Here is a 10597-nt window from a genome sequence, read left to right as displayed (position 1 = left end):
TTGGCTCGAGTTCCAGTATAGAACAATGTTATTACTGGAGTGGGTGCTGGTGGCACTGTGATCTAAACCACTGAGCCTCTTAGGCTTGCCAATTGGAAGGTCAGTGGTTCGAATCCCCAAAACGGAGTGAGCTCCCATTGCTCTGTCCCAGCTCCTGCCAACCTAGCAGTTCAAAAGCACGTCAAAGTGCAAATAGATAAATAGGTACCGCTTGGTGGGAAGCTAAATGGCATTTCAGTGCGCTCTGTTTTCCATCACGGTGTTTGTTGTGCCAGAAGTGGTTTAGTCACGCTGGCCTCGTGACCTGGAAAGCTGCCTGTGAACAAACACTGGCTCCCTTGGCCTGAAAGCGAGATGAGCGACACTACCCCATAGTCCCCTTTGACTGGACTTAACTGTCCAGGGGTCCTTTACTTTTATCTTTTACCTTACTGCTGGTGGCTGCCAGCATATGGAACATAGCTCTTTCTGAAAGCTTTGCACAACATCAGAAAGTGGCCAGAGTTGAATTTTAGCATGAGAAATGTGAGGCAACAAAGTTTTGCTTTCTCGGTTTTGTTACCAAAATGACAGGGTCTCATCCACCACCACCAAGCATGGCTCGTTCTGCTGTGGCATATGCGTTGAGCTTACCTTTTGGTCCACGATTGTTTGTTTTTACGTGCTCAGATGTTTGCATGTTAAAATTTCCATTTCAATTATTATTATTATTATTATTATTATTATTATTATTATTATTATTATTATTATTTTGGCAGAGGGACACAGAATCATTTGAAGATCCACAACCAGATATTCTAATGAGCAAATGCCGCTTTCCTGGGGCAAAGGAGGCAGTTCAGATTGTGGGCCATGGTGCTGAATAGTTAACCCAAGTTATGTTCCCAACCAGAATCAGCTCTCCAGAGGCAATGGAGACAGAGCTTTGGCACAAGTATCAGTTCAGCTGCAACCAACCATTTTCCTTATACTGCTACTCAATAACAGCAGCAACCAAAGGTTAGTTGGGAGCTGCTCAGCTCCAGAGGCTTTTCTTCACCCACTTGCAAGCTGCATGATATATATTTGATAAACTCAAGTCATTAGCATGTTAGCAAATATATTTCTCAGCACTCTTCACACAAAGATACCTTTAAAAAGAAATGCTGGGTTGACCCTGCTTTGGGCTATTCCTTTGCCTTATGTAAACTTTGTTTTTGGGCTATTTCTTTGCTTTATGTAAACTTTGTTTATAAACCCTGGCTTATAAACTTTTCTTTCCCCTGCTCTGTAGCTCATCCACCTTGCTTGTCTGCTCATAATTTGGTTTCAAGCAGTGCTTTTTCCTCTAAAAAAATGTTTAGAGGTACAGTCATACGTTGTGTTGTGTCCGATCCATGTTGCGTCTTTTCACGTTAAGTCCCACGATAACCCGGAAGTACCAGACTGGGTTGCTTCTGGGTTTTGCTGCTCGTGCATGTGCAGAAGCGCTAAATCACACTTCACGCATGTACAGAAGGGCCAAATTGTGCTCGCACCTGCACAGATATAGCGCTTCAAGTTGCGGGCATTTCACATTACAGACGGGCCTCCAGAACAGATCACTGAAATACTGCCCTTCAGTGAGGCCAAGCTTAGATTCACAAAACATTTAGAGGTATGCGTACCTCTGAAAAATCCCCCCCCCAAAAAAGCACCAATTTCAAATATATATAAAATTCATCCCTGCTTATCCCTTCCATCTTCTCCACTGTTGATCTTCTCTCTCCTGTTAAGAATATAAAGAAAAGATTGGCTGGTGCTTCAAAACCATCTACCACACATCCTGTTTCTCATGGTGGCCAAACAGACGTCTATGGGAATCCTGCAGACAGGACCAGCATGCCATCACCCTCTCTCCACTTCTGATTCCCAGCAGTGATTCCCAGAGACACACTTCCTACACCAGTGGAGGAAGAACACACCCATCATGGCTGGTACCCACTGATACCCTTTGCCCTCCGTTAGTCTGCTGAATCCAGTTTCGAAGTCAGTGGCCAACACAACATATTGTGGGATATAATTCCACTATGTTTAACTATGTGCTCTTTGAATAACCTCTCTCCCCCCCTCCCCCCACCCTGAACTTCCAATATTCTGGGTGGAATTCAGCAACTTTGTTGCATTGCCATGTGAAATAAATTTGGTTGTTTGCATGACCACTTGATGTCATCACATTGCCGACATGATCAGAAGAAGAGTTTGGATTTGATATCCCACTTTATCACTACCCTAAGGAGTCTCAAGGCAGCTAACAATCTCCTTCCCTTTCCTCCCCCACAACAAACACTGTGAGGTGAGTGGGGCTGAGAGACTTCAGAGAAGTGTGACTAGCCCAAGGTCACCCAGCAGCTGCATGTGGAGGAGCGGAGACGCGAACCCAGTTCCCCAGATTACAAGTCTATCGCTCTTAACCACTACACCACACTGGCTCTCGGTAACTGGATGTGGCAGGTGTAAGAAAAAGCAGCTACTTGAGGGCCACCAGTGACCCATTCCTGGCTCAATGGCCATGTTCCATCAGATCCTGCCATTGGTCGTTTCCCTGTTTTGTGTATTGCAATGGGAATTTGCTCAAGGGTGCATAGAGGATACCTGGTAGTAGTACATATGGAACTCATTCCTACAAAATGTAGTGCTAAGCCTACCAATAACTATTAGCCATGATGGTAATGTTCTGTCAGGGACAATATTATTCTGAATGCCAGTTGCTGAGAATCGCAAGTAGGATGAGTGCAGGATTCCCAAAGGCATCTGGTTGGCCACCATGAAAACAGGATGCTGAACTATACGGCCCAGTGGCCTGATCCATAGCTGATTGTGTCTAGTTCTTTTATTGCCTTCTTCTTTCTCTGAAGAGATAACCTAGAAAAAGAAAAAAAGAAAAGAAAAAAGAATGGCAGCTTAAAACCAACAGATGTGCCTTTTTATTATTATTTTCTCTGAAAAGAAAATAAATGAAAGAGTGGATAGCTCATGCATGGCTGCTGTAAAAGTCCATATGCTCCTCAGCAAGAGTAAATTAATCTTGTACATGAGAGGCCCTCTTTCAGCCATCTATTGCTTTCTAAATTAAAAACACCCCCCCAAAATAAAACCCTGCCAAGTGAGGTTTATTGAGGTTTGTCCTCGAGCTATTTACACAGCAAAATTAATTTTGTTGATCAGGTTTCCTCCTTTGGTTGACTCTGTGATCTAATTCCTCCCATGTATGAAAAACCAGATTAATAGGAACCCAAGATGGTTTAATATATTTTGACAGCAAACACTTATCTTTAATCTTCTCCAGTTTGCTGACAGTCATATCACCTTATGTATTCCATGTATTCCCCCCTCCCCCTCCCAGCCTCAGTAATAGGGGCTTCTGTGCTAACAAGTTGCACAATGCCTCTGCGTGTTTGCATTGACTCGAATACATTTGATTTCCTCACTGACTGATAAGTGCATCAGACAGCAGTGCACAGCAGTGGGCTGGGAAAGATGCTTTTGTTCATCCCTGTTCATCTGCATGACAAGAGGGAGCATGAACACTCCCAGAGCTCTTGGGACAATCATGCAGATAACGCAGGAGCCTGCACTATCTTCAAAAGATGCAGCCGTCCCTCAAGCCAAGGAAGGAAGCGCCACAGTGATTACTTGCATGAGTGGAGTTTAACAGCCTTCATATTAGAAGAGTAAATACTTCCTAAGGATCCCTTATTGGCAATGCATGGACAAGTCTGTCATTTTCAGATTCTCGCAGTTCCTTATTTTGCTAATCTTACATTCAATTAGCCACATTTTCCACATCAGTTTAAAGCCCTTATGACTACCCCCCCAGTATTTTAGCGCACATTCCTTGTAATGGCTTACACACTATTCTAGGTATCTCTCCCCCCGTCCCCCAATGCAACACAGTTTAATTTTCCCTAACATGCATTTTAATGCACACAGTCTCCTAAATACACATTTTTGGGTGGCTGCACAATTAAATCACAATATTCAGAAGAATTGGAAGGATATCTCTGTTTCGGTATGCATATTTGGTTCAGTAAATGCAATTTGGGAAGATTTGCATTAAAAGGTGAACTGAACTAAATGACCCTCCTATTCCAATTTGCAGCACGGCACACATATTGATCACGAATTGGGGATGGCCATTCATCATAGCAGTAGGAGTCACATGTTTGAGCTGAGAAGTACTGATGGGTCACTGTCTGATGTAGACTGATGCAATTGGGATGGAGGCCACAGTGCAAGCCTAACTTCATTCTATCTTCAAAGGGGGGAGAAATGATGTGCTTCATAGCAAAATAAGTTTTCTCAGCTGTCAACGTGTCTCCTCCCCTCCATGCTTAAGGTGAACTACCTGTGTCTCATTTTTCTTAAAGTACCTTTGCAATTGATTTTCCCAGAATGTACTTACTTAATTTGCAATGAAACCTTGCATACTTGCCACGTATACGGGTCCTTAATTCTTACTAAGAATATCTCCAGGGCTCTCTCCAGGTCTGAGGTGATCTTTGATAAAGTCCCATCTAGTGATGTACTTCAGGAGGTCTTGGTAAGCTTACCTAGAGGCAAGAACCTGAACCAGTGCTGAGTTTTAATTGTCCACAGTTTATTTTTCCAGGGCCCTGCGGGAAATTAAAATGGCAGCACCAAAAACAAGATGCTTTATAAAAGTATGTTTGTGGTGGGGAGAGATCAGATTTCAATGGTGAGCTCTGACAGTTTCCCCTTCGTTTAGCTTACTAATACCAGACCTTAAATACCCCTAACTACTGAACTCTGAAATGGCAACCTTCATTGAATGTGCAACCCTAGTCATTGGGTGTGAGTGTGTGTGATCTATTTATCTGTTATATGTTCTTATATCCCATCCATCAAGGCCAGCCCAAGACATTTTGGCTCCTGAGGCCAAACCACAAATGCCTCCCTCCACCTGAAAAGAAGGACAAGAGGGGAATCAAGTCAACCTTGCTTAACAGGAGCCCAGGAGACCCCAGAGGGCAAACCTTACCATTTCCTCCCCAGAGGTGGGAGGAAACCATCAGTGCCTCCTATTCTCCAAGAGGCCATTCTGAAGGTGGGAGGGGGAGGCTGCAAAGGAGACGGCAGATCTGACCTCCAAGGAACACACCACAGCCATCACTGCCATCGTGGGTAATGGAGGCTGGATGTGTTGCTTCTGTGGATCTTGCTGCCTGAGGCAGTCGCCTCACCTTGCCTCATGGGCTGGCCAGCACTGCTGCCCACCCTCCTGCAGTAGCCCAGTGAAATGACGGCATACTTTGGCTGGCTCAGGGAAAACCAAAGGTGGTAAAAGAGCCACATCCAGTGCCTTGCCAGACTCGTACCAGCAAAGTGGAAGTGAGGGTAGAGGAATGATCTTCTGCTCCTCTGTCTCCCCCCCCCCCCACCTGTTCTTTTCCTCCTGCTATAAACTGAGAAAGTAAAATACAGTGGTACCTCGGGTTAAGAACTTAATTCATTCTGGAGGTCCGTTCTTAACCTGTTGTTGTTGTTGTTGTTGTTGTTGTTTAGTCATTTAGTCGTGTCCAACTCTTCGTGACCCCATGGACCAGAGCTCGTCAGGCACTCCTGTCTTCCACTGCCTCCCGCAATTTGGTCAGACTCATGTTTGTAGCTTCGAAAACACTGTCCAACCATCTCACCCTCTGTCTTCCCCTTCTCCTTGTGCCCTCCATCTTTCCCAACATCAGGGTCTTTCCCAGGGAGTCTTCTCTTCTCATGAGGTGGCCAAAGTATTGCAGCCTCAGCTTCACGATCTGTCCTTCCAATGAGCACTCAGGGCTGATTTCCTTCAGAATGGATGTGTTTGATCTTCTTGCTGTCCATGGGACTCTCAAGAGTCTCCTCCAGCACCATAATTCAAAAGCATCAATTCTTCGGAAATCAGCCTTCTTTATGGTCCAGCTCTCACTTCCATACATCACTACTGGGAAAACCATAGCTTTTACTATACAGACCTTAGTTGGCAAGGTGATGTCTCTACTTTTTAAGATGCTGTCTAGGTTTGCCATCGCCTTTCTCCCAAGGAGTAGGCGTCTTTTAATTTCGTGACTGCTGTCACCATCTGCAGTGATCATGGAGCCCACGAAAGTAAAATCTCTCACTGCCTCCATTTCTTCCCCTTCTATTTGCCATGAGGTGATGGGACCAGTGGCCATGATCTTCGTTTTTTTGATGAAACTGTTCTTAACCTGAGGTACCACTTTAGCTAATGGGGCCCCCCGCTGTTGCAGCGCTGCGGCCACATGATTTCTGTTCTCATCCTGAAGCAAAGTTCTTAACCCGAGGTACTACTTCCGGGTTAGCGGAGTCTGTAACCTGAAGCGTCTGTAACCCGAGGTACCACTGTACAAGGGAGATATTTGTGACAGCTCTTGAGCTGGTCTAAAACTTTCCCTGGTTTGTAGAGGGTGTTTTCAGGTGGCCGAGAAGGCCTTTTCCTTTACATCCAAGTCCCTTTACATTCAAGTCAGCCCCTGACGTACACCCAATTTACCCTTTGGGTCTTAGTGATGTTTATAGGTCCATGGACATATAAGTAGCCAAGAAAGACAGCAGGGAGTGGGCATGTGACATCAGATGTCCCTCCCTGAGATTCTGAGATCCACCTGCTTGACCTCGGGGGGGGGGGGGGAATCCAGAGCAACATGTGGTTTCTGAAATAACCTCCTGGGACCCTTAGGATTGCAGCCTAATTTTTTCTTTCATTGCTAGTTCTGGACGGCCAGCTTTGAGAATCAACTCCATTCTTGCATCCAGGAGAGCATAATGAGAAATCAATTATGCTTGCAGGAAAACTGTGAGGCTTGACAAGCCTCAGGGTCTTTGATTGTCAGCTGATGTATTTTTTTTACAGACATGTCATCTGAATGGCTAAAATGCGGCAGCACACACTCGACTACTCATCGAGGAAGATGGAGATGATGTCTTTTGATTTTTCAGCAAGGCGTCACTGAAATATGATTTACTAGGCTGTCAGCCTCGTTATTTCTGGCACATTTCCAAACATGCCACAAAGGTCAGAATTAATTTATATAATAATGAGGTCACATCAAGCTATATATTGGAACATTTAGACAAAGCTGCCTCCAAACCCTTTTGGTCATGCCGTCAATTTTAACTGCATATTACAGTGTATTAGCAAGTTCAGAACGTCAATACATTTTCGTGGAAATGGGGATTTACTCTGCCGATCTGCCGGCTTGGAATAATTTCCCTCTCAGTAGGATACCGGGACTGGCTTTCATTCTAAAACAAGTAGGGAAATTGAAGGCTATTTTGTTGCCTTGTCCTCCTCCTTACCTTCTAGAATGAAGGGGGGGGGAACCATACACACAACTCTGATTAAATATTTTCCCAACCATTTCTCCCCAGAGGTCTCATTTACTACTAAGGAAATTTTAAGATTGCCTTTGAACTGCAGGAAATGGTGACACAAGCAAGATTTTAATGATTACCTGGTTACATTTAACATCCATAAAAATTCTCTTGTTTTGGAAGTTCAATATAATTGAAAATATATTGTTTTTAAATTATGCATGCACTCAGGAATTGGAGCAGAATCAAAACTCAAATCTCTCTCTCTCTACACACACAGCTTGCTCAGAAAATAAGACTCTTCTGCAGCCTAGTTATCAAGCAAAATCTTTAAACAATTCATCTCTGTGTTGCACATGTACATCCACGCACAGAGAGGAAGAGAGATTTCAGGATAGCCAGCTCGCAGCTGCTGCAAAATACATCTGAATCCTTAGTGCAGAGAGGCCATTTCATTGATTATAGCTCTTTTCTTCTGAGAAGCTAAAAAATAAGTTAAGTCATGTTCTTACATGGCAACTTCTCCCCTTTTCTTTCTACCATACCTTTTGTGGGCACAAGTGATTCTATGCAGGAGGATGAAGTGTGTCCTAATACACATACATACACAAAAACAATTGGTATAGTTACTAAGTTTTGTGTACTTATACACAGTGCTTTTTTTCTAAAAAAAAAAAGAAAGAAAGTTTAGGGGTACTCTCATTTTGACTCAAGAAAATCACCATTTTATAGTAAATAGACAAAAGTACAAAGATTCACAAAAATGTTTAGGGGTATGCGTACCCCTGCGTACCCCCAGAAAAATGCACTGATTGTATAAGTAGGGGGGTGTTATGTACTGAGTTGAATAGGATCCAAAATGCAGCAGTCTGATTGGTCCTAGAACAATAGGATTCAGAATGCAGCAGTCTGATTGATCCTAGATCAATAGGATTCAGAATGCAGCAGTCTGATTGGTCCTAGAACAATGCAGCAGTATGATTGGTCCACAGGAGCCACCCAATCCAGCTCCAGGTGGAAGTGAATCCACAACTTGATTGGCCTACAGGAGAATCCCGGAATTAGCCAATCACGTGCAGCCCATTGTGTAAATAATGTATATAAAGCAGATATTGTGGGGGAACTTCCATTCCTCCTCCCCACTATGAACTAAATAAAGATCATGAAATCCACTCTCGACTCCGAGTATATTTCAGGGGGGAAACAGATAAGGACTCAGCTTAAATGCTTACAGTCCAAAATGCATGCCACAAGTAAACAAAAAGCAGTGGGAAACGTGAGGAGTGGACAGAGACAATGCAGCAAGAACAGAAAGGGATCGGAATGACATTTCTATATGCTATGCCAGAAGTAAGCGAAATATGCCCCTCCCAATGTTATTGGACTACAATTCCATCATCCCTACCCTTTGCTGGGGGTGATGGGATTTGGTGTCAAAAAATGTCTGGAAAGCCATAATCAGCCACCCTGTATCCATATTGCCTCTCTGCACATTACTTTCAACAACAACAACAATTTTATTATTTGTACCCCACTCATCTGACTGGGTTGGCCCAGCCACTGGGCAGCATGCATCATATTTAAAAACATCACACAGCATTAAACATTTACAAAAAAAAAACCCTTCCCTATACAGAGTTGCCTTCAGATGTCTTCTAAAAGTTATATAGTTATTTAGCTCCTTGACATCTACCAAGAAGGTCCTATGCCTGGTTGCACTTCTCGTAATGAGGGAACCACTAGAAGGCCCTTGGAGCTGGACCTCAGTGTCCAGGCTGAATAAGAGGGGTGGAGACCCTCCTTCAGGTATGACAATAGAGCCCTCTCCTCATTCCCCAAATCCCCCTAACTTTCTGCACTCTGCTGGTGTCCCTAGTTTGCATACACTCTTAAGAACTTTAGAAGGGCTCCGCAGGATCAGGTTGTGCACCAATCTAACCTTTTACCCAGTGGCAGACCGACATTTGAGGGGCCCTGATGCTTGAACTCCCATGAGGGCCCCTTCAGAACCAGCAACAAGGTCTGGGTGACCACCATTATCTTTTTCAGTGGAATGTCAGATCACGGCACCTTGACAACTTATGTGCTCTCAGACTTTGGGATTGTTGAAATATATGTATCAAAAAATCAATCTATGTGGCTTAAATCAATGTGACTCAAATTAGGTCTGCTAGACCCAATTTTTCTTTAAGCAATGTGGGCTAAAGTTGCTTCTGGGGCCCTTCTGGGATTAGGGGCCCTTAAGCTTAAGCTTTGTAAGTTTCATGGCAGATTGCATGTACCTGTTCCAACCATGGAAAGCCCACAGGCAGGACCTGAGTATGATAGCACTTCACCCAACTTTTGATCCCCAGCAAATGGTATTCAGCCCCTTCATGGATCACTGCCTTGCCGTGGCGAAGGGGCTTGAAGAACTCAGAGAAGCTATGAACTATGCCGAGCAGGGCACCCAAGATGAACAGGTCATAGTGGAGAGTTTTGACCAAACGTGATCCACCTGGAGGAGGAACCGGCAAGCCACTCCAGTATCCCTGCCAAGAAAACTCCATGGACAAAGACAACAGGCATATAAAAGTTATGACGCTGGAAGATGAGCCCCTCAGGTCGGAAGGCGTCCAACATGCTACTGGGGAAGAGCGGAGGGCAAGTACAAGTAGATCCAGAGCTGATGAAGCGGCTGGGCCAAAGCCGAAAGGACGCTCAGTTGCGGATATGCCTGGAAGCGAAAGGAAAGTCCAATGCTGTAAAGAAAAATATTGCATAGGAACCTGGAATGTAAGAACCATGAACATGGGTAAGTTGGAGGTGGTCAAAAATGAGATGGCAAGAATAAATATTGACATCCTGGGCATCAGTGAACTAAAATGGACGGGAATGGGTGAATTCAGTTCGGATGACCATCATATCTACTACTGTGGGCAAGAAACCCGTAAAAGAAATGGAGTGGCCCTCATAGTCAACAAAAGAGTGGCAAAAGCTGTACTGGGATGCAATCTCAAAAATGATAGAATGATCTTGATACGAATCCAAGGCAGACCTTTTAACATCACAGTAATCCAAGTTTATGCACCAACTACTGGTGCTGAAGAAACTGAAATTGACCAATTCTATGAAGACTTACAACACCTTATAGAAGTGACACCAAAGAAGGATGTTCTTCTCATTATAGGGGATTGGAATGCTAAAGTAGGGAGTCAAGAGATAAAAGGAACAACTGGCAAGTTTGGCCTTGGAGATCAAAACGACG

The 10597-nt window shown here is 44.1% G+C and overlaps 1 long non-coding RNA gene across 2 annotated transcripts; it reads left to right on the top strand.

Moving 5' to 3' along the window:
- The first annotated feature begins 6 nt into the window (after nt 1-6).
- Nucleotides 7-7498, top strand: LOC307218124. 2 transcript variants are annotated; one of them, XR_013839797.1, is made up of 3 exons: nt 7-99; nt 877-999; nt 6890-7498. It is a non-coding gene; the product is annotated as an uncharacterized lncRNA (long non-coding RNA). The 2 variants fall into 2 exon arrangements; XR_013839798.1 differs by lacking the exon at nt 6890-7498 and adding an exon at nt 1756-2225.
- The last annotated feature ends 3099 nt before the right edge of the window (nt 7499-10597 follow it).

This window comes from Podarcis cretensis, assembly GCF_951804945.1.
Source record: "Podarcis cretensis genome assembly, chromosome: 6".
Lineage (NCBI taxonomy): Eukaryota > Metazoa > Chordata > Lepidosauria > Squamata > Lacertidae > Podarcis > Podarcis cretensis.
The sequence above is the reverse complement of the archived record's forward strand: the minus strand, read 5'-3'. Positions and strand labels throughout refer to the sequence as shown.